General features: G+C 40.3%; 2 long non-coding RNA genes across 2 annotated transcripts; both read right to left on the bottom strand.

The window, feature by feature from the left end:
- Window positions 1-686: 686 nt before the first annotated feature.
- On the bottom strand, window positions 687-1,032 carry LOC117521626. Its single transcript, XR_004563997.1, has 3 exons — window positions 1,019-1,032; window positions 938-943; window positions 687-853 (listed from the first exon to the last, which is right to left on the bottom strand). It is a non-coding gene; the product is annotated as an uncharacterized LOC117521626 (long non-coding RNA).
- Window positions 1,033-2,415: 1,383 nt separating this feature from the next.
- LOC117521639 lies at window positions 2,416-12,736 on the bottom strand. The gene is made up of 4 exons (XR_004564009.1): window positions 12,608-12,736; window positions 12,164-12,309; window positions 11,941-12,039; window positions 2,416-2,481 (listed from the first exon to the last, which is right to left on the bottom strand). It is a non-coding gene; the product is annotated as an uncharacterized LOC117521639 (long non-coding RNA).
- Between the last annotated feature and the right edge of the window lie 12,499 nt (window positions 12,737-25,235).

The following is a 25,235-nucleotide window of genomic DNA, read 5'->3' as shown; positions in this document are numbered from 1 at the left end:
TCAAAACACGCGCATTTGCAAGCCTTGCAGCTGAATAGTTTCTTTACAGTATGAATTTTCATAGGTGTTTAGATGTTTTTATTTTGTATGATTTATTACATTCATAACAACTAAATGGTCTCTCTAGTATGAATGTTCATTGGAATGCTCAGACTGCCTTTTTATCCAAATATGTTACCACAGTCAGAATTGCCAAAATGTTTCTCTCTTATTCCATTTTCTTGGGTTTCTTTTTAACAGAGTGTAATGAGCACCAAACCTGGGGACTCAAAGCGTGCGTATGCACAAAAACATGGTGTCCGTAACCTCAGCTTCAGTAAGGGAAAATCCTACCATGTATTGTTTCTACCTGTGCATTTAAAACAGGTGATTTCACAGATTAGCTCATCTACCCACCTGAAACATCAACCTAGCACACTCAGCTAGTTTAGTGAGTGCATGGAACAAATATTACTCACTGAAACTGGGATTACCCACCTCTGCTGATAACTGGCCTCTAGGCATTAAGATTTTTCTCCATAAGCCCTGTCGCCCCAACCACCACTGGTATTACATCTATTTGTTTCCATGCCCATGTTATTGGCATGTCATTTTTGAGGTCTTGGTAATTTGCAATTTCTTCCCTCTCAGCTCTGTTGCTGCCATAGTAATTGGGGACTGTTACGCCTCTAATTTTGGCTGTTGTCTCTCCTGTATGAATTCTCATATGCGTTTTCCAGTTGCCTTTTTCTCTAAATCTTTTATCACACTCAGAGCAGACAAATGGTTTCTCTCCTGTATGAATTCTCATGTGTGTTTTCAGATTACCCTTTTCTCTAAATCTTTTACCACATTCACAACACCCAAATGGTTTCTCACTGGTAAATCCGCTTCTTTTATCTTCTCCTTCTCCTATCTTTCTCACCTGTGTGAATTCTCATGTGTCTGCTCAGATTACTTTTTTCTCCAAATCTTTTACCACAGTCAGAACACGCAAATGGTTTTTCCCCTGTATGAAATCTTGCATGTTTATTCAGACTGCTTTCTTCTCCAAATGTTTTACCACACTCTAAACAGACAAATGGTTCCTTTACAGTATGAGTTCAGATGTGTTTTTTCAGGCTACGCTCTTCTCTAAATTCTTTACCACACACAGAACACCTAAACGGTTTTTCTCCTGTGTGAATTCTCGTGTGTGTTCCCAGGCTGACTTTTTCTCTAAATCTTTTGCCACACTCAGAACAGCAAATGGTTTTTCTCTTTTTTTTTATTTCTCTTCAATTTCTTTTTTTACAGAGTGTAATGGGCCCCAACCCTGGGGTCTACAGTTACATCCTAATCATTAATCATTATTGGCATTGTATCCGAGGGCTCTCTTCAAGATGGTAACTGTTCCTTTAACTGCGGATATCTGCACCTCATGGGCACTTGGGTGACCAGGGATTGCCTCAAGATATTTCTTCAGGTTCTTCTTCATAAGCCCTGTTGCTCCCACCACGACTGGTATGATATCAATTTCTTTCAATGACCACGTTATTCGTAGATCATTTTTAAGGTCTTGGTATTTCGTAATTTTCTCCCTTTCAGCTCTATTCAGGCCATAGTCATTGGGGACTGTCACATCAATAATTTTTGCTGTCTTCTCTTGCTTGTTCCAAATGACAATATCAGGTTTTACTGCACCTCTTTCGATATGTCTTTCTCTCCTGTATGAATTCTCATGTGTATTTTCAGATTCCATTTATGCCAAAAATGTTTACCACACTCAAAGCATCCAAATTGTCTGTCTCCTGTATGAAGTCTCATGTGTCTGTAAAGACATCTTTTTTCTCTAAATTTTTTATCACAGTCAGCACAACCAAACTGTTTATCTGCCTCCCCTCTATGAATATTCATGTGTCTGTTCAGATCACTTTTTTGCCCAAATTTTTTTATCACATTCAGAACAGCCAAATGGCTTTTCTCCTGTATGAAATCTCATGGGTGTTTCCAGACAGCTTTTTTCACCCATTTTTCCTCCACAATCAGAACAGCCAAATGCTTTCTTTGCTGTATTCCCTCTCATGAGTGTGTTCAGATTGTCCTTTTGTCTCCACCTTTTATCACACTCTGGACAATGACAGTGTTTCTCATTCACTTGAATGATCGCATGATGTTTTGAATAATTTATGTTACCACATTCTGAGAAATTAAATGGTATCAAAGCACTGTTAAAATTGCTATCACTTACAAAGGTAACAGTGTTTTCCAGGCAGTTGAAACCTGAGCTTTGATGAACCTGTGATGGCAGTAGTTTTTCTTCATTGTTTTCGCACTTTACAGGGACAATGGTGAAAGGCACTTTCATGATTTTAGACTCCTCCAGCTGGTGAAGGTGTTGTGTCTTCTGCTTTGTGAAAAGTTTCTCCTTTTCCTCTATATTGTCCTTGTGGTCAGCACTCAGATTCAACTCCTGTTTTTCAAAGAGCATTTCGTCTTTCTTCACGAACTGCTGCAGCACGACTGCAAGGAAACAAATTAACATTCAGAACAACAGCAATCCGAGATTTCCGACATCCGCACAGGGTTGACAAGGACTCAGAATTACAGATATGTGATTCACATTGTGACCCAGACTTTACCTGGATCCGGATTCCACAACACAATGCAATAATTGCATACTGAACTGGAGTGGTCCGACTGAAGATGTTGCAATGTGATATTTAATTCCCAAGCTGAAACAAAATAGTGTCTTCTTGATCTTGGTTTTACATTGTGATGTCATATCTGTGAAGTAGTTTTGACATAATCATTAAAAGTCTACAAAGTGAAATCCTGATCCAGAATCTGTATCCAGATCACCTCCAAAATTTAATGAAGTCTTCCAAGGCCTAACACAAATGTGTGGTGAAAATTTGGCAGAATCTGTGAAGTAGTTTTGACGTAAACCTTAAAAAGGTATATAAAGTGAAATCTTAATCCAGAATCCGGATTCGGATCACCTCCAAAATTTAATTTAGTCTTCCATGGGCTAATATGTGTCTGTGGTGAAAATTTCATCAAAGTCTGTACAGTAGTTTTGATGTAATTGTGCAGTCAGACAGACAAATAAAAAAACAAACCCTGATGATTTTATTACATCCTTGGCGGATGTAACAACGTTCATCATAATAAAGACAATAGTGGTGATATGGCTCTAGCAACACTGAGTTATTAGATGGATGGAATAGATACTGTGGAATTGTAGACCAGGAGACTCATACACATATAAAAGTGTGTAGAATCAAACACAAAAGCATAATTTCACCAGAGTTATAAAGTCCTGTGTGTATGGATCATGGAAGTGTACATTCATGTGAGCCTTTTGTCCACTCCAACCTTTTTCTTTGAAAGTACATAGTTACACCCTCAAAAACGTATTAGCATGAACAACCAGCGGTCCCTAGCTGTCCATCAAAACATGGATCAAAAAGAAGAAAACAAAACAAAATACAAATGCAATTGCACATTCTATGCAATTACACAGAATGTGAACCTGAGACAGTCCTCCAAAGGATGGAGTAAAGGAAATATGTACCTGCATGATTAATGGAGTTTTTGAATGAGGTTTTGATTTTCAATCAGCAGATCTGAAGTAAGGGAGTATGACCAACCAGTCTACATGTGCTTTGTGGACTTGGAAAAGGCATATCACTGGGTCCCTCTGGGTATCCTGTGGGGAGTGCTGCAGATGTTTGAGGTACCGGATTTGCTGTAACATGAGATCCAGTCTCTATATGACCAAAGTAGGAGCTGTGTCCACATTCTCAGCATTACATCAGACCTGTTTCCAATGGGTGTTGGACTCCACCTGGGCTGCCCCTTTTCATCAATCCTGTTTGTGATGTTCATGGACTGGATTTCAAGGTGCAGTCCAGCACCAGAGGGTGTCCATCTTGGTGATCTCAGAATTGTATCTCTGCTTGTTGCGGATGATGTGCTTCTGTTAGCTTCATCGGGCAGTGACCTCCAATGCGCACTAACCAGGTTTGAGGTTAAGTGTGAAGCGACAGGAATGAGAATCAGCACCACCAAATCTCAGACCATGGTCAGAAAACAGTGGATTGTCCCCTCTGGGTCAGGGGAAACTTACCACAGTTTAAGTATCTCAGTGTCTTGTTCACGAGTTGGGGTAAGTTGGAGCGTGAGAGCTATAGATGGATTGGGGCAGTGTCTGAAATTTTACAATGTACCAGACTGTTGTGGTGAAAAAGGAGCCAAGCTGGAAGGCTCTCAAATTATAAGTTGATTTATGCTCCAAATCTCAATTATGGTGACGAGCTTTGACTAAAATAATATGATCGCAGGTACAAACAGCGGAAATGAGATTACTCTGCCGGGTATCTGGGCTTGCACTCCTGAACAGGGTGAGAAGCTCAATTGTCTGGGAGGGACCGAGTAGAGCCGTTGCTTCTTTGCATCAAAAGGAGCCAGGTGAGGTGGTTCGGGCACCTGAGCATCTCCCTAGGGAGGTCTTCCAGACACGTCCAACTGGGAGGAGGACCAAGGAAGACCCAGGACATGCTGGAGAAATTATATTTCCCAGCTGGCTTGGAAATGCCTTGGGATCCCCCAGGAAGAGTTACAGAACTTGACAGAGGATAGGGAAGTGTGAGATGAGTTACTTGATCTGCAACCACCATGACCCACCAGGGCTCGACATAGCCATTTGCCCGCTGACCCGGCGCCAATTTGGCCCACTTTCAGGCCACTACATTTTATCAAATGAGGGGCCACTACAAAAATATGCAAAATTCTATTTATTTTACCATATTTTGCGGCAGCAAAGTCAAATTTCTTCACATCTCCATGTCATCAAACTTCACGGCTTTCGGTGACGATGCTATGGGCATCACACAGATCAAGGAGCGGTACAACTGGTTTAAAGACGGCCGCAGAACGGTGGAGAGCGAGCCACGCTCCGGTCGGCCATCAACATGCTGAAATGACCAGATCATTTCCAAAGTGAACGCTGTGGTGATGCGGGACCGTCGTGTGACTATCCGAGAAATTGCGGAAGAGGTGGACATCAGCACTTTTTCAGCACATTCCATTGAGACAGAAGATTTGGCCATGAAAAGAGTGGCGGCGAAATTCGTTCTGAAGCTGCTAATGGCGGTGCAAAAGCACCTTCATGTTGAAGTCTCACAGGACATGCTGTGACATGCCCACCTCTTCCACAATTTCTCGGATAGTCACACGACTGAAAAGCCACCGAAAGCCGTCTGAATCTTCCGAATGGTTTCCACCTGGCTGTCGGCCAGTTTCTGGCAAAATCTGATGCAGCAGCGCTGCTCCAGTCGTTCCATCTTTTTCCTTGCAATGAAAATCCGCCGAGAGCACGACACACGTCCTCACATAAAGGCTGCTTGCCAGCAAATGACGTAATCGACAGGCGTGAAAAAATTCACGCATGCGCATGAAGGTTCAAGGTTGGCTCATGCAAGCACACCTGATTCCCGTGACCACGTGAAGCACGTGACCAGCTCCCAATTCAGATCAGGGAGACAGACACCCTCTCTACTTTTAAGATTAAGCTTAAAACTTTCCTTTTTGCTAAAGCTTATAGTTAGGGCTGGATCAGGTGACCCTGAACCATCCCTTAGTTATGCTGCTATAGACGTAGACTGCTGGGGGGTTCCCATGATGCACTCTTTCTTTCTCTTTTTGCTCTGTATGCACCACTCTGCATTTAATCATTAGTGATCGATCTCTGCTCCCCTCCACAGCATGTCTTTTTCCTGGTTCTCTCCCTCAGCCCCAACCAGTCCCAGCAGAAGACTGCCCCTCCCTGAGCCTGGTTCTGCTGGAGGTTTCTTCCTGTTAAAAGGGAGTTTTTCCTTCCCACTGTAGCCAAGTGCTTGCTCACAGGGGGTCGTTTTGACCGTTGGGGTTTTACATAATCATTGTATGGCCTTGCCTTACAATATAAAGCGCCTTGGGGCAGCTGTTTGTTGTGATTTGGCGCTATAAAAAAATTGATTGATTGATTGATTCAAATCCATCAGTTTTTGTTTTTTTTTTTAAAAAAAAGGTCCGATACTTTTCTAACAGACCTCGTATTTACCCTTTTATGTTAAACCGACCTGTTATAATCTCTGAAACAGTTGATACGAGGTCTGTTAGAAAAGTAACGGACCTTTTTATTTTTTGCAATAATCGTATGGATTTGAATCACGTGCGCTTGCATCAGCCAAGCTTGAACCTTCGTGCGCATGTGTGAGTTTTTTCACGCCTGTTGGTTGCGTCATTCGCCTGTGAGCACGCCTTGTGGGAGGAGTGGTCCAGCCCCCTCGGCGGATTTTCATTGTCAGGAAAATGGCGGAGTGACTGCCGCTTTGCTAAATCAAACTTTTTTCAGAAACTGTGAGAGACAGCCAGGTGGAAACGATTCGGAAAATTCAGATGGCTTTCGGTGAAGATCTTATGGGGATCACACAGATTAAGGACCATTACAACTGGATTAAAGACGGCGCATAATGGCAGATGGCGCGCCGTGCTCTGAGCGGCGATCGACAGGCTGAAACGACCAGATCATTTCCAAACTGAATGCTGTGTTGATCCGGGACGTCATCTGACTAGCAGAGAAATGGCAAGAGAGGTGCACATAGCACTTTTCCTGCACATTCCACTGTTAAAGGAGATTTTGTAATGAAAGACGTGCAGCAGAATTCGTGCGTCAGGACGGAGCCGCTCATGGCGCGGAACAAAAGCACCTCCGTGTTGGAAGTCTCACGGGACATGCCCAGCTCTTCCACCATTCGGAATATTCAGCCGGCTTTGGGTGGCTTTTCAGTCGAGTGAGTATCCGAGAAATTGTCGAAGAGCTGGGCATGTCAGGGCATGTCCTGTGAGACCAACACGGAGGTGCTTTCGTTCCGCGCCATTAGCGGCTCCGTGGCGAATTCCTCCGCTCCTGTTTTCATGACAAAATCTCCTTTAACAGTGGAATGTGCCGAAAAAGTGCTATGTGCACCTCTCTTGCCATTTCTCTGCTAGTCAGACGACATCCCGGATCAACACAGCATTCAGTTTGGAAATGATCTGGTCGTTTCAGCCTGTCGATCGCTGCTCAGAGTGCGGCGTGCCATCCGCCATTGTGCGCCGTCTTTAATCCGGTTGTAATGGTCCTTAATCTGTGTTAAGATCTTCACCGAAAGCCATCTGAATTTTCCAGATGGTGTCCACCTGGCTGTCTCTCACAGTTTCTGGAAAAATTTGATGCACCGCTGCTCCAGCCATTCAGACATTTCCCTCACAATGAAAATCCGACGAGGGGGGAGGACCAGTGCTCACTCAAAGCCTGCTCACAAAAACTCACGCATGCGCACGAAGGTTCAAGCTTGGCTGATGCAATCACACGTGATTCAAATCCATAAGGTTATTGCAAAAACTAAAAAGGTCCGTTACTTTTCTAACAGACCTCGTAGATGTATTTTATAACTTAAAAATGGGACAGATGCTAATGCGTTAGCATGTCTATGGTGTTTTCAATGTTAAAGTTAGCATTAGCTGTTGGCATTTTAGCACGTTTGTGTGCATTTGTTTTCTGTATAATAATTAATGGCTCAGCGCTTGTCATTAAAGAGTCAAATGTATTAAAAATTGTAATTTTTTAAAATTAATATATTAATAATAGCAACACCAACAGCAATAATAGTAACTCTTCAGAAGTGGAAAGTCAGCTTCTTAACTCCTCTCAAAGCCATTAAAATATGTCAATCGTGACTGTGAGTCACTTTTGTCCTGATTAAAGTCGCAAAGTGGGATCGTGTCTTGTGGCAGTCAAGAAACGAGAATCGTCCTCCATTCCGTTAGCACAGCTCCAAACACTGCGCGGCTCTCTGCCAAGACAGAGTCCAGTTGGAATTAATAACTTCAATACAAATTGCCGCTTTAAATAAAATGACACCTCCTTCCAAATGCTGTAATACAGAACATAAACTACAATCGACTAAAACTTTTTCTTCAAATGAGATGTCCTGCATTCTTTATGAATTAAACTGATGCTGACACAGCCAGCTGCAAGAGCTCAGCTCAGAGGTATGGAAAGACATTCATGCCAATAATGTCTGAAAGCAAATGCTTTTGACAAAAACTACAGGTTTTATTTATATTCAGAGATCAAGAAGCCACCATGTAGAGTTTATTTAGGTCCTGAGTTTAAGGATCCAGTGATCAATTTCATATTTATTTACTTTAAGACTCAATAAAATGCCGTTGACATAAAAACCTTTAACACCTACTTTTAGGACACAGAAAATTCACAAGTGGTATCAATAAGGGAATCGATAAGGAATCGGATCGATAAACGGAATCGATAATGGTATAGATAGATAAAATCTTATCAACAACCATCCCTAACCACACTCCATGCTCCTGCAGAATCTTGCGCATATTGAAATGCATGTCGTCGATGTGTGGAGCGTGCGTTCAGCCGTTTCCGTCACCGATCTTCAGCAATGTTCGTTAGCATCTTTAAATGTGCGGGAAGCTGCAGGAAACGAAGACGAACAAGACGCAAATCTAACAGAACGCTTTGAAATTTTTATTGAAATATGTTTAAACTACATCCACCCAAACCCGGACAACAACCAGGAAAGCGTTTCGCTAAAGGAAATCGCCAGAAGAGGAAACTTAGCGATGATGAGTTAAGGGAGAGAGACAGGCTATATGAAAGAAACAAGAGGAAATGAGGTTTTGTCCCGACCTGGCCACAGAAATGGCCGTGGCTTGGTCATGACCAAGAGAAGAATGAGGTTTTCTGCCAAATCTGCAGGGCCTATCCGTCGTATGCTGACAAGTAAGTAAAGTATATGCTTGGTCCTGGTAGACCCTGGCTGTTTTGAAGCTAGTTTAAAAGTCTAACCAGCTTGCCTTTGTGGAAACCCCACGGTGACAACATTAGCAAAGGAGCCAAGCATTTTTTTTCAATTTTTAGATCTGTAACTCCAATCCAGACAAGGCATACTTTTTAGTTTTGATATGGACCTACATCTGTATTTTACATTTCTGACTGAGTTAGCCAACTCTGAGGGTTGCTTAAAAACTGCCCTCTAAATTTTATGGGAGTCACTTTATTATTTTTTTTTTACACTTGAGAATGTCCTCTGATAAATTCTATTTTTTTAACTTCATGGTCCATAGACTATTTCATGTTTTTTTCTGGATTGGTTTATATTATATAGGCAGTTTTATTTGCAAGATTTCAAGGTGGAATATCATAAACTCTCACGTGCAAAACCATGGGCCAGTGGTCCTACACTGTGGGCCACTAACTTCTAAATTCTACTGGGCTTGTGGACCAGTGGGGCAAATTGGTTTGTCAAGCTCTGCCCACAGCTGGATAAGCGGCTGAAAATGAATGAATGAAACGAACATTGCGTAAAATCAGTTCTATCTACCTCTTACCGTTTCACGTTAAACATCTTCAAAGTCGCACACTTCTGAGTGTGTTCAGAAATTCCCTTGCTATTCACCTTATTCAGCCCCGCCCACTTTTACAACAGAGGCATTTCCGTTTTGTCTTAGGACTTCTGCTGAGTGGTGTTTTCAATATAGAACAATGAAAGATATTACATGGGTAGAAACAAAAACCTTTTTTAAAAGCTCAAAGGGATCGACTCTGGCTCACCCACAGGTCATAACAGAGTGGGAAGATGATATGAAAAAGTGGCCCTCAATTATTTTTAAGTACTTTGTGTTGTCACTCGGCGTGGATGGATTGGCTATGAGGAACTATGAGCTTCGCACTGCAAAGCGGCACAAAGCTTGTATAAAAGCACAAACAAGTTAAAATACTACCCGACAAGTAGTACCACCGTAATACCAAGATTACGTAACGTGAATATACGTATGGTGTTATTTCATGCAGTGCTTGCTTGTATCAAACGCCAGAAAATGAGAAAATTAGATAGCAGCTAACGCTACAAAACACAGCTTACCCATTTGTCTCACTAGCATCTGCCGTGGCTTCTTCAATGGAGGGTTGTAGCCCAACCATTTCTCTGGGTAAGGATCCAGTGGTGTGTGTTTTTTCTCCATAAAATGAAAAGACATACATAATGGACATAGGGACGTTTGGGTGGACTTTTCAAATTCAGTGCCTTTAGCCAGCACCGGAGATCCTCGTTTTTCAATGGAGGAGGGAACAAGTTTAATGCTCATCCACAGCACTCAGATCTCTCCTTTCCATGTTCAAAACATCATTTCCTCTTCTTCCAGTTGTTGTGGAACTCACGAACTGAACAATTAATGCTGCTCATGTTCGGACACTTCTTGCATACTATGTTCCCATGTAGCTAATCATCGACGCAATGGCAAACCAGACGTTGCTTGACAAAATGGAGCCACCCACCCTGACTTCCTGAATACGGTGAATAAAACAGAATGTTTTTTTTTTAAACTCTAATTTAACCTTTATTTAACCAGTTTTTTTTTTTTCAATTTACTTCATTTATAAAGCGCCAAATCACAACAAAGTTGCCTCAAGGCAATTCACACAATTAAGTTTTAAACTTGCCAGCCCCTAGAGCAAGCACACAGGTGACAGTGGTAAGGAAAAATTCCCTCTGATGATTTGAGGAAGAAACCTCAAGCAGACCAGACTCAAAGGGCGACCCTCTGCTTGGGCCATGCTATTGCCACAATAGACAATACAGGAAATTTCGGAAGATTGCAGAAGTCCATGCTGGTGCACAAGACGGAAGGCCTGCAAAAGAAGAACACCCACTCCCGTCTCTGGATGCAGCCTCACCTTAAACAGAGAGAGAGAAAAAAAAAACAGAATCAGGCGGCAGAAAGACAACAAATACAGTATAATTTATCAGCATTTAGCAACAAGAAAAACAGAAGAAATATTAAGGTGATCACCAGCCACTAGCCCTAAGCTTCACTAAAAGACATAGACTTTAGATAAAGTTGAGGCCGTGGCCCACTCTGTTTAATAATAAAATGAATTTAAAAGGGTAGAGAGCATAGTACCATACTATGCCAGCCTGCTAGCCATACGAAAGGGAAAATAAGTGCTTCTAAAGTTTGGACTTGAAACTCTCTACAGAATCTGACTGTTTTATAGATGCAAGGAGATCATTCCACAAAGCAGGTGCATGATAAGAGAAAGCTCTGTGACCCTCAAACTTTTCATTCACCCTAGGGACACAAAGTAGTTCTGCACCCTGCACACCTTCTCAATGGCCTAGGATCAACCGCTATATTTGAAAATGCTGGGAGTGTGGCAGGGGGTGGGGGTGTGGCGGAGAGTGATATGCAAAGTGATAATTGTTGCATGATGCAGCAATCCCACCAGTTCGTTTTATACAGTGCATCTGGAAAGGCGCCACAGCGCTTCACTTCTTCCATATTTTAGAAAAATACATTCAGGTCCATAAACATTTGGACAGTGACCGCATTTTTGTCCTGTGTAAACCACCACAAAGGTGTGAAAACGAAACCAATGAGATGCAAAAGGTGCATGCACTGTAAACTGTGATTTAATTCAGTTGGTTTAACAAAAAATGTCATTAACAATTTTGAAATTATAGCCTTTTAGTGCACTATGCACACAGTTTCTCTAACCACAGCCGCAGAAGCCTACAACTCCTGTAGAATTCCCATGAGTGTCTTGGTAGCTTCTCTCACAAGTCTCCTCCTTACATGCTCACTCAGTTTTGATTTTTGTTAACTGTAACCCTCATACAAGTGCAGATCAGAAAAAGTGGGACAATGTGGAAAATGCTTATTTAAGAGCCAGTTTTTGTAATAGTCAGGCAGGTTTCTATTAGAGGGTGATTCATGACCCCTTCAGCTTTGTCTGCAAAAAAAGTTTTTTGGGGGGGTAGATATACATTAGAAAGGAGCAGAAATCACATTTTAGATCCTTGATAGGGTCTGCTTTTTTTGGGGGTGGGGGGTGGGGGTGTCCTGGTCCTGGAAATTTCTCACCTGAACTGTATTCCTGAAGGAACTCCATCAGTTTTGTGGCTGCAAAAAATATGTTTTCTTCTGTAAGAGCAGGTCAGACAGTTTTAGAATCTAGAAAATCTAAAAAGAGAAACAAGAAAACAGCCATAAGAACATCCCTGAAAGACACTGTAGGAAGAAACCACAGGAAGAATATAATAATGTGTTTAGAATATTGGAAATTATCACTTGTGGATAATTTTACCTCGAAAAGGGGGCACCACCTATCACTGCCTGAATGTTATTATAACAAGGTTATAATATCATTGATTTTAGGGTCAGCTGATAAGAAATATTAAAATCAGTCTTGAACTTTCAGGCGTAAGCTCCACAGGTCAGATCCGACACCCTCTGTAAAATCATACAAAAATCACAGACAACTTCACACATTTAAGATATTTCTTTAACTCTGGCAGGAGTTAAATAACAGGACATATCACAGTGAGCAATTTAATGATGACGACATTCAATGAGCAATGATTATATGACGTTCAGATAATTTGGTTTCGTAGCGGGAGTTTTAGGAGTTGAAAAACGTCCTAATTTAGCAATGAATTTACTTTGGTATTTATTAACTTGAGAGAAGATTAATGATTTTGAATAGAGTTAAATAAAGCCACTCTGTTTATCTGACAGGCTCCAGTCTTACTTGGCGCAGTACAGCTGGTCTCCGCGAGGTCCGATGCTGGAATCGTCTCCGTTCAGTTGACGCTCCGTCCGCCACACAGCTTCTTCAGGGACCTTGACAAAGAGGCTCTGCCGGTCCAACCCGCCCGGTTTCTTGGTCACCGGGGACAATTTCTGTTATTGCGCTGTGATTTTGCGGCGGCGGTTCAAGTCGCTGTTGAACGTCTCAGCTGACCTGGATGTTTTTCTCTGCAGCGCTCTGGAGTCTGACTCATCAGAATAAAGGTTTGAGTGTGTTTATTCTCTATCAAAAATCAAAAATTCATCTTTCGTCGTCATCTTTTGGAAGCTGGGTCAAATCAAAACTCAATGCAAAAATAGCTGACTTTATGAGAAAAATGTTCAAGAAAGTAATTTGGATTTGAAGAAGAAAAAGGTTTAATTTGAAAAATCGAACAAGGAAGTTAAATGCGCCTGAGCGTTTAACAAAAGTTGCAAAAGTTATCTGTCGGAAAAAGTAATTGCGCAAAACAAGAAATGAGTCTTAAGTAGCACGTGGCTTTTAAACAAAGGTTGTAAATCTTTGACGGCTATGCAGCATCTTTAGACTCAGAAAAAAGAAAAGCGAATAGCAAGAGGGCAAAGAGAAAAGAGCAAAAGAGATTTCCCGGGTGCAAGCTCTTTTAAAGGTTCAAAAAGCTCCACCCCCAAGAATTCTGGGTAATGTAGTTTCTTTTGTCTAGATTTATATAGGTATAAATCAGCGTGGCTCCAAAATTCCCGCTTCAAAAACCAAACAGGTCCTGTAGAATAAACCTTGTAACTGGTTTTACCTGGAACTATATACCACACAACATATGTGAAAAAGACACTAAATAAGAGTATAACACATCAGATATAATACTTTCATGCATAAGGTGAAAAGAGTGACATGTTTCCTTTTCTTGTCCTTTTTTCTCTGTTACAACAATACAATGATTTTTTTTTTCTTTTAAATGTGGTTACACTTAAGTCTGCAGGAGTCGGTCACCTGCTCTTCCCCAAATCGTCCAAAAGGGGTCACTCTTGTACCGTGGATGAATTTTGTATTTATTTGCATAACTGTGAAAAACGTAATACTGGGCCGATTTCAACCAAAGAAATTTTACTGTAATCAGTATATTGATGGTAATCCTTCAGTGAACTGTTTTCTTTTGAGTCTGGTTGGAAATGCATCTTTTTAGGACTTTGGTGAAGAAAGCATGTCTTTCTGTGGAGCTGGTACATCTGGTTTGGGGTATTGATAAGATAATTCACACCTCTGTGAGGAATGCACTTTGGGGAGTCTTAAATCCTGATTAGTGGTGGGGGTTTGATACCGAGCCAATCTGTGCCTGGCCGGTGCGTCTCCTCTTTGACACCTGGAGATATACCAGGCCCCACACACACACACACACACACACACACACACACACACACACACACACACACACACACACACACACACACACACACACACACACACACACACACACACACACACACACACACACAGGGGCGTAGCACCACATTCTGGGCCCTAGGTACTAGCCATATTGAAGACACCCCCCCCAACTGTTATGTTCTTTTTTATTAACGCAAACACCAAATTTCTAATGCGTAGTCAAACCAGGTCTAAATCATTTATACCTTAGATCACACCTCGGAGTCAGAACCCTTTTTAAAGTTGGGGGAGCAATACTGCACATCTAAGCAGTGTAAAAACACAGCTTAGATGTGGTTTGACCGAAACAAATTGTCATTAAACTTAAATAAAACAGGGGTGACATGGAAGTGTAAGAGTCACTAGGTGTTCACAGGAAACAGTTATTTATTTCTCTATTTATTTATTTATGTTCAATGTTAGTTGGATTTATCTTTTCTGTTGTGTTTAATCAGGTTGTTTTGTTTTTCTTTCTCTAAAATTGTATTGCAGCATTACTGGTTATTACTATTATTGTTGTTGCTATTATTACTAATAATGGCAGCCCCAGAGGGTTAATATATAAATAAAAATAAATTAAAAATATTACAATTTGTAATACATTTGATTCTTTTACGACAACAAATGCTGAGCCATGAATTATTATACAGAAAACAAAAGCACACAAATGTGCTGACAGCTGCAACAGCTTAATGCTAACTTTAACATTGAAAATGCCATAGACATCCTCACGCGTTAGCATCGGTCCCGTTTTTAAGTTATAAAATACATCTATCAACTGTTTCAGAAGACCATAACAGGTCAGATGAACATAAAAAGGTAAATATTACTCACAGACATATGCTCTTTGGCGTTTTAGTGGGGAAAAATTAAGATAAAGAGAAATAAAACAATGAATCAACAAAGCAGCAGTTCGAAGCACTGCTTTGATCTGTGAATCACTGCTTCAATTGGTTCAAGGTTCCAAGCAAAGCCACCCTGCAGAAACGGTTGACTTACATGGAAGAAACGAAACATTTGCGATAAAACAAGGTTATTTAACAACTAATCCATGACTAAATTAGTTGACAACTATTTTAATAATCTATTAAATCGATTAGTTGTTTCAGCTCTACTAAACACCTCCTCTTTCTGTCAGATCCCATTTGGGATGTGTAGGGGGGGCAGAGTGCTGCCTGTGCACCTGGACTAAACCATTGTACAACTTTGCAGGGGTGGGAAGGGCCCTCAGAGATCTTTCAATATTATTGTTAGAGCAGAATTATGTTTCACAACATTTATACATTCATTCTAATTATATATATATATATATATATATACATATACATATATATATATATATACATATATATATATATATACGAGGTCTCTTAGATAATAAACCGACCCTTTTATTTTTGTTTTTAACTATATGGATTTGAATGACATGCGATTACACCAATCATGCTTGAACCCTCGTGCGCATGCGTGAGTTTTTTCACGCGTGTCGGTGACGTCATTTCCCTGTGGGCAGGCCTTGAGTGAGATGTGGTCCCGCCCTCTCGGCTGAATTCCTTTGTTTCACACGCTGCTCGAGACGGCGCACGTTGCTTTATCAAAAATTTTTCTGGACCTGTGAGGAATATCCGAGTGGACACTATTCGAGAAATTAAGCTGGTTTTCTGTGAAAAGTTTAACGGCTGATGAGAGATTATGGGGTGTTTCTGTCGGTGTAAGGACTTCCCACGGAGCGGGACGTCCTGCAGCGCTTCCAGGCGCTGTCGTCGGCCTGTTTCGAGCTGAAAACATCCTAATTTAAGGCTTAATTCACCCAGGACATCGTGAGAGAACAGAGAAGATTCAGAAGAGGCCGGCATGAGGAATTTATGCGGACATTCCACTGTTTAAGGACATTTTTTTAATGAAAGACGTACGCGCAAATTCGCCGAGTCGTTTCCGTGACGACTCGGCAAATCTGTGTGCGCCGCGACAGGAAAAACACCTCCGTGTTGAAAACCATTTGTAGAATTCAGGCGGCTTTTAATGGCTTTCAACAAGTGAGTAACTGAGAAATTGTTTAACAGCTTGGGCATGTTCCAACTTGCCCGTTAAGATTTCCAACGGAGGTGTTTTTCCTGCCGCGACCCCCCGCGGTCGGGTCCAGCCCGACATGCGACTCTGCCCGCACGTTCTTTCATTACAAAATGACCGTTAACAATGGAATGTCCGAATAAACTCCTCATGCCGACTTCTTCTGAAAGTTCTCTGTTCTCTGACGACTTACTGCGTCAACAGAGCCTGAAATGTGGAAGTTTTCAACTTGAAACGGCGAGACGCTGCCGCCTCGAAGCGCAGATCGCCGTCAGGCGCCGTGGACCGTCCTTAAAGCGACACTACCAGACCAAAATCTCTCATCAGCCGTTAAAATTTTTACCGAAAACCAGCTGAATTTATTGAATGGTGTCCACTCAGTTGTGCCTTACAGGTTTGAAAAAATTTTTATCAAACAAAGCAACAGTCTCTGAGCCATTCCTAAACAATGAAAAAAATCGACGAGCGGGTGGACGACTCCTCACTCAAAGACTGCCCACAGGCGAATGACGTAACCGACAGGCGTGAAAAAACTCTCGCATGCCCACGAGGGTTCAAGCATGTCTGATGTAATCACACGTGATTCAAATCCATATGGTTTTTGAAAAAAATAATAAGGTCGGATACTTTTCTAATAGACCTCGTATATATATATATATATATATATATATATATATATATATATATATATATATATATACACACACACACAGGTGGGCACAGTTCCAAGATTCCGCTAACTAGCAAAGCTAACTTTTTTGTTGGCTGATTAGCTTTTCAGCTAACTTTGAAAACCATCAGTGGACCAATTATCTTCCACTAAATTTAGTTCTGATAACTTTTAGACCACTAACATATTTTTGCAGGCACAGTGAATAAAGCTTAACAGTTAAAAACATTTGTAAAGCCTAAAATCATACATTTTAGTTCCTGCCTGTTACGTGTTTTGGAGCAGACAGACAGCTATGAGAGGTAGAGCTCAATCCTCTGCCAGCAGAGGAGAGCTGAGTATCAAAGAGAAAGGAAGAAGAAGATGATCATTTATTTTCACAGCCATACAGATTTGTAGATGTATCACAGGAGTCATGCACAGCAAGACAGTTTTGACTTATGGTTAAAATTTTAAACAAACTAATTCCGGACAAGTTACTGAAATTAACATCACCGCTGTCATTTTACAAAGTGAAAATATCAGCTGTATGTTTTAGTTTTACAGTAATGCACTAATTTTGAAGGTTTAGCGTTTACAGACACACATGCCAAAAGGCATTATGGGAATCAGTGGTTGGTCAGTATATGTAAAAACCAACACACAAGTTAATGTAACGTGTGTGTTGGTTTTTACAAATAAATTTGTATTTGTAAAAATGTCCTTTTTTTCCATTTGTACAAAAAGGCAATTTGAAAACTGAAAATTCTGTTTGTTAAGTGATTCAGCACTTTTAGCAATTTTTTTTGGAGTAGGGAGATGAAAATTGGTACACATGTCTGACTTGCATAGACGCACAAAAAAGTCTCAAAAAAGTCTCCTCCATGGGTCTACTCCAAACAGGAAATCGGCCATTTTGAATTTTCTTGTCACTTTGGCGTGATTTCTTCATGTTGTATTTGAACAAACTCCTCCTAGGGATTTTGTCCAATGCACTTCAAATTTCTTCAAGATGACCCAGAGACGATACTGATCAAAAGTTATCAAAAGCTTTTCTTTATGTCAAAGGGTGTGGCCGCTATGGCGCCGCCATTTTGACCCTTCGCCATGGAACATTATACTTAAACAGGTACTGATGTCACAACCATGATGATTCAAACCACTGCGCTGCAGTGGTTTGAATCTTCACAGCTCTGTGGCCACAGAACGCGCTGACTCTCTGATCTATGCTGTCTGCAATTTGATACAAAGAAAATAAGAAATATATTTCTTATTACTTTAATTAATGGTTTAAAATTGCAAAACTATGACTCTATAAGCTTGAAATATGATTGAATTGGTACATTTTCAGCAACATTTCAGTTCATTTTTCAGAAATTCTGTGCTAGGTGGCACAGCCAATTTGAACCCGACAGCCAGGTGGAAATTTGCAGTACCAAGCAGGGCCACCTGGCACTGCCCACCATGGCTAGAGCCCTGCATACAACATGTACAACTGCCATTAATTAATGGTACTGATTTCATATTTCTGTTGTGTTTTAAGTACTGAATTCTAAAAAAATCATTTTTGATTTTTTTTTAAACAGTGAATTAAATCAGCTGAATTAAATCTATCAGCCCCAATTATTTTATTTTATTATTGCTTCTATTTTTGCATTTGATTTTTACATGGACCACAATGGAAATAAGTGTTTTCACTTTCTTGTGTCATCCATGTATTTTTTACGTATTTACAATTATATTTAATTTCGTAAATAAAATCATGCACACACACTTTTAATATATAGATAATTTACCATCCCCTGCTGGAATAGTGTGAGTCCAGAATGTAATTATCAATGTCCATGGTTGAGTGTTGCTAGCTAATATACGAGGTCTATTAGAAAAGTATCCGACCTTATTATTTTTTTCAAAAAACCATATGGATTTGAATCACGTGTGATTACATCAGACATGCTTGAACCCTCGTGGGCATGCAAGTGTTTTTTCACGCCTGTCGGTTACGTCATTCGCCTGTGGGCAGTCTTTGAGTGAGGAGTGGCCCACCCTCTCGTCGATTTTTTCATTGTTTAGGAATGGCTCAGAGACTGCTGCTTTGTTTGATCAAAATTTTTTCAAAACTGTAAGGCACAACTGAGTGGACACCATTCGATAAATTCAGCTGGTTTTCGGTAAAAATTTTAACGGCTGATGAGAGATTTTGGTCTGGTAGTGTCGCCGTAAGGACGGCCCACGGCACCTGACGGCGATCTGCGCTTCGAGGCGACAGCGTCTCACCGTTTCAAGTTGAAAACTTCCACATTTCAGGCTCTGTTGATCCAGGAAGTCGTCAGATAACAGAGAACTTTCAGAAGAAGTCGGCATGAGGAGTTTATTCGGACATTCCATTGTTAACGGACATTTTGTAATGAAAGAACGTGCGGGCAGAGTCGCATGTCGGGCCGGACCCGACCGCGGGGGGTCGCGACAGGAAAAACACCTCCGTTGGAAACCTTAACAGGCAAGTTGGAACATGCCCAAGGTGTTAAACAATTTCTCAGTTACTCACTTGTTGAAAGCCATCAAAAGCCACCTGAATTTTACAAATGGTTTTCAACTCGGATGTGTTTTTCCTGTCGCGGCGCACACAGATTTGCCGAGTCGTCACGGAAACGACTCGGCGAATTTGCGCGCACGTCTTTCATTAAAAAATGTCCTTAAACAGTGGAATGTCCGCATAAAGTCCTCATGCCGGCCTCTTCTGAATCTTCTCTGTTCTCTCACGACGTCCTGGGTGAATTAAGCCTTAAATCAGGTCGAAACAGGCCGACGACGGCGCCTGGAAGCGCTGCACGACGTCCTGCTCTGTGGGAAGTCCTTACACACATAATCTCTCATCAGCCGTTAAACTTTTCACCGAAAACCAGCTTAATTTCTCGAATAGTGTCCACTCGGATATTCCTCACAGGTCCAGAAAAAATGTTGATAAAGCAACGCGCGCCGTCTCGAGCAGCGTGTGAAACAAAGGAATTCAGCCGAGAGGGCGGGACCACATCTCACTCAAGGCCTACCCACAGGGAAATGACGTCACCGACGCGTGAAAAAACTCACGCATGCGCACGAGGGTTCAAGCATGATTGGTGTAATCTCACGTCATTCAAATCCATATAGTTAAAAAAAATAAATAAAAGGGTCGGTTTATTATCTAATAGACCTCGTATATAGTTTCTCATACACGCTTCTTCATGTATGAATTTTCACTTTGTATATCAGATTTTTGGTCCTAGGATTTTGAAATGTAGCAGTCTTCCCACATCAGAATGATTTTCAGGGCAACATACAGCTAATTATCAACAATAAAAAGTTATGCAAAGTCTATAGTTTACAAATGTTTAAAGTCAATAGACTAATAATTCTTGATGTGTTCTGTTGGCATCTTTTTTTTTAAGGTGGACTCTGCAGTTCTTGATCAGTGTGAAATATTTTAGATTTTAGGCATTTTCCACAATTCTGCAAATATAACTTCTTTTGGCTTCTGCCTTTTTCACTTTGGGTCACAGCAAATCAGATGTGGCTCTGCATGTTGATTTGGCAAGTTTTATATCGGATGCCATTCCTGGAGGAACTCTACATTGCATGAAAAATGGACAGGGGTGGTCTTGAATGGGAACCTAATGCTCTGGAAACAACCACACTAACTGTTTGGCCACCATGCTGCCCATTCCACAATTCTGCAATAAAGTTTTAAAATACCATCAGTGAATCTCCTGTTTTAATTCACGTCACAATTAAATGTTTCATTTTCAAATTGTCCAAAAATATGTTTGAAACCACCTCATTTATGAACCTACAGAAGTAAAGTTATAACATATAATTCAAGGTAAAAAATACATAAAATGCACATTACTGTTAACCAAACTGTTGCCCTACCACCCTCGGCACAAAGTAGTCCAACATTGCCAAGTCTCTCATTGCTCATAGTTGTTGGTATTTTTGAGGTTGTGCTCACAACTGCCAATGCTAATGCAAAGCTATAGCTATGCAACACATGAAAAGCTGATGGAAGTCCCTTCTTGAGATCAAGTAATTAGATGTTTGAAAATGAACATTATAAACCAAATTGGTAAAAAACAGAGACTCACTACTGTGTCTGATTCCTGTGAAGAAGAAATAATCTGCAGAGATCTGCATCTCACTGAGCACATATTTACTTAACAAGGCCTATGTCTAACACATTGTGATCATGTACAGGATCCTGTAGTGAGCACAATATAGGCCAAACCTATTCAGAACACTAGGGATGTAACGACACACTCGCGTCATGATGTGATACATATCATGAGAAACATGTCACAATTTGATATATAATTTCATGACAGTTCACACAAATTATATAGAATTGAATATGAGCTGAATGCTGAAAGTAAAAGATTATTCAGAAGTATGAATTGTAATCTTTAATGTCATCAATTTCCTGTTTGTATATTATAGAAATCATTTATGATTGTTCTACAAGGTCATTATTTTTTCCCATGCAGTATCATGATACTGACCTCAAGAAACAATGCGATTTTATCCAGGTTCCATGATACAGTTATCACGATTCACAATATATCATTGCACCTTTACTAGGACTCGTATATGTAGTCTGAAGTATAATGTACTTACACATGTCTGTGTGTGTCGGGCAGTCTGTTCAATAGTTATACTATATAATAAATATTTAATTTAACCTTTATTTAACCAGGTTAGTCCCATTGAGATCAAGCTCTCTTTTGCAAAGGAGACCTGGACAATTATAAAGTTTCCAATTCACCTAACCTGCATGTCTTTAAAATACTATACATCACTTTATTTGTATATACTATATACGTAATATATAATAGTGTAATAAAATCATTTTGTGATCTGGTTATCTTCTTTGAAATATTAACAGTGAAATTATTTGCCAGGTTAAATGACTGATTTGTATAAACAGCATCTGGCTGCCTACTTTGCGGCCATGCGCCACTGCAGTGAATATATTAGCTAATACAATTACAACACATAATGTTAGCTTTAATTTATTCTGTTGTGCTAACTACATCAAAATTAGCCTCGACGCTAACGTCCTGCTAGTCTGTTAATGGGCCGCAAACGTTCATTACTGACTTTTCGCTAATACACAAATATATTCTGTTACCTGTCAAAACGTCCCATCCATTTCACGGATTCGGGTACATGACAACAATAAAACGTAATTTTTGAGATATTTGATAAAAACAATGAACGTCACAATGCAGAGCCGCCTCCGTCCAAGTAGGAACGTGATTGGCTCAGACATTTTAGCCAATCAAAAGGTTTCTAATTGGAGGAGGCGACGCAACCTTTCCTGCACGTTTTTCCGTTTGAAAGATTTTTTTAAGCGCAGGCTCAACAGTAATTAAAAAAAACAAAAAAAAAACTATATTTATAGAAAATTAAATGTTCCTATTTAGATAATTTTTAATCGTGATTTTATTTTTTGAACCATGACCATGATTGAAAATTTAGGCCACTGATCTCGTAATTATGAGGTCTTTTCTCGTTATATATATATATATATATATATATATATATATATATATATATATATATATATATATATATATATATATCACACAAACTGGAGGAACCGAAACTGGTCTAGTTAGACGCGTTTTGATTGGCTGATTTGTCTGAGCCAATCAGTTTGCTATTTGGATGGAGGTGACAGTCTGCTCTGTGACGTTCACTGTTCTTGTCAAACATCTGGAATTGAACGTTTTATCTTCGTTATTTTTTCGAGTACGTGGAATGGTACATTTTAACAGGTAACGAAAAGACATTAATTGATGCTTAGGACTCATTAACAAGCTAATTAATTATGATAAGAGCTGCATCCTGCACATTACGTTTTATATAGGCCGTGGCTACGGGTACAGATCCGTATCTACAGAGACCATTCGAAAGATACAGAGGGTATTTCCCGGTGACGTCATGTCTTACCGACCAATCAGAATGCGCAAATATGTCCGTACCCACCTGTCATTGTATGCGTTGCTTAAGGCTTAAAGCCTTTGAAACAATCCCTGTAAGCCTTAACTTTCACAGTCCGCTAATGCTACTGTATACGAAATTCAATGGGAGCGGTGTGAGTTTGGTCGTTGGAATTTTTCCCCCTGTTTGACCCATGCATGCGCAGATGCGTTGCGCACTTCGCTTATTCTCCTCGGTCCATACCTTTAGCAGTCCTGCAGAAGATATAGATGTACAGCCACTTCGTTTCATAAAATTGGCTGAGTGGATCGTTGTCATTTGATTGGTGCTTTGTATGTCACATGACATGGATTAATTCTATCCCATTTGTGTTGCATTGCATTCAGAGTGTGGCTTGGTTCCATTTAGAGTGCAAATTTGGTTCCATACGTTTGGTACCATTGCACTCTCATGTGCACGCCCGCACTCACACACACACACAGAACGAAAGCTGGACTCATTTCTGACATGATTTTTTTTCGCTGTACTGAGGACGTATACAGGCTTATTTTTGTTGTCCACGCACACACAAGCGCCAACCAGGTTGCGTGTGTGTGTGTGCATACGCGGGGGACACGACTCTCCTGAGACATAATTTGAGCTAACTTACACTGCTAATTCTTGTAAGATATATATATATATATATATATATATATATACACACACACACACACAAAACAAATCTACTGTGCTGTCTGTTAGCAGGAAGAGAGAAAGATAACCTGGACTCATTTCTTTCTTTTTTGCTGCACTGAGGAGGTACACAGCTCAACCGAGCCAGTTGCATGTGTGCAGGACAGTGACGTGATGATTTGATTGAGTTAACTGACGCTGCTACCAGTGGTGGGCATAGTTCTGATAATCTGATAAATGATAATTATCAAAGATAATGTTTTCATTATCGGATTATCTTTTTTAGATAACTTTAAAAACCATTATCAGACTATTATCTTGCGATAAATTTTTGTCCGATAAATTTTAGACCGATAACGTGGTAAATAAAGCTAAACAGCTACAGACATTTATAAAATTTTAAATCAGTTGAGCACCTACCTGTTAAGTATTTCGTAGCAGATGTGTAGTTCTGTCCTCTGCAAAACAGAGGAGAGCTGTTTCAAGAAGAAACTGGAAAAGGAGAACTGGTCCCCCTCCAAGAAAACTCATTTCTTTTAATCCCATACTAATACGAGGGCAATATCACCCAAGTCATCCAGAGGCATACATTTTTCACTTATGGTTCAGCTTTAAACCAAACTAATTTTGAACAAGATATTTAAATGAATGTCATGTGTGAAGTTTTATAAAGTGAAAATATCAGATATATGTTTTAGTTTGAAAGTAATGCACTCATTGTAAGGTTTTAGTGTGTATATATGCTGTGCCCAGCAGTGCATTATGGGTAGGATAGGGTAATCTCAAACGTTCACAACATGAGAAGTGCATTTGAAACACTCTGATCAGGCTCTACAGACAACAGCATTAAACTCATAGTGCCTAAAACTCTCGTGAATATATTTTCTGGGTTTATAGACGTTGTTATTGTGTCTGCGTTTATTAAATTCCACGCATCTTAAATGTAGCAGACACGGATTATCTGGAATTTTGTTTTGGCAAGTTTTCAAGGTCTCTGCTGCCATCTACTGGCCAGTAGTGTTCATGGCAGTACTGGCTCTGAAGCTGGGCTGATATATTTTCAATTACTGTACTGGGCGACAGCTGAAACTGTATGACAGAACCGCACGGTGTAAAAGTTCAGTGCGCACGATTTATGTTTTCACACACATTGCACGTTCAAAAACCACACGTTGGACTTGTGTTTCCAGAAGCAAAACGTAAACAGAAGCTGGCCATAATAATTTGTGCACACGTTTTCCTTTAATTGAGCCCACGAATTAATAAAACGTGCTCTGAAATTAATCAAACGTGCGCACGTTTTCCTGGCTGTGATAATTCGTGCACACGTTTTCCTTTAATTGAGCCCACGAATTAATAAAACGTGCTCTCAAATTAATAAAATGTGCGCACGTTTTCCTGGCCATGATCATTCGTGCACACGTTTTCCTTTAATTGAGCCCTAGAATTAATCAAATGTGCGCATGTTTTCCTTTCGTTCAAAATGAACTTCATAATATGACCTAAATTGTCATCCTCACGACGGGGAGACACTTCGCCCTCAGCATCCTTTTTAATGTGCTTAAACTCCAGATGATGCCATGCTGGGCAGCTGGAGTTCTCTATGTGTCCTTTTGCACCTAAACCATGATAATACACCCTGACCACATCCATTTCTAATGGGGAAATGTATTACACTGTTTGCTGGTTTGTTGGCTAATAGCCAACATTTATGTGTCAAGACAATATTGAATGCACGTTTTACAAATTGTGGCCATGTTTGAGTAGATTGCGCCCTTGTTTTACTCAAACGACGCTTAAAACGAGCGCACAATATAATAA

Source organism: Thalassophryne amazonica, chromosome 12 (genome assembly GCF_902500255.1).
Source record: "Thalassophryne amazonica chromosome 12, fThaAma1.1, whole genome shotgun sequence".
In the NCBI taxonomy this organism is placed as follows: Eukaryota; Metazoa; Chordata; class Actinopteri; order Batrachoidiformes; family Batrachoididae; genus Thalassophryne; species Thalassophryne amazonica.
Note: the sequence above shows the minus strand (reverse complement) of the source record. Positions and strands in the feature narration are given on the sequence as shown.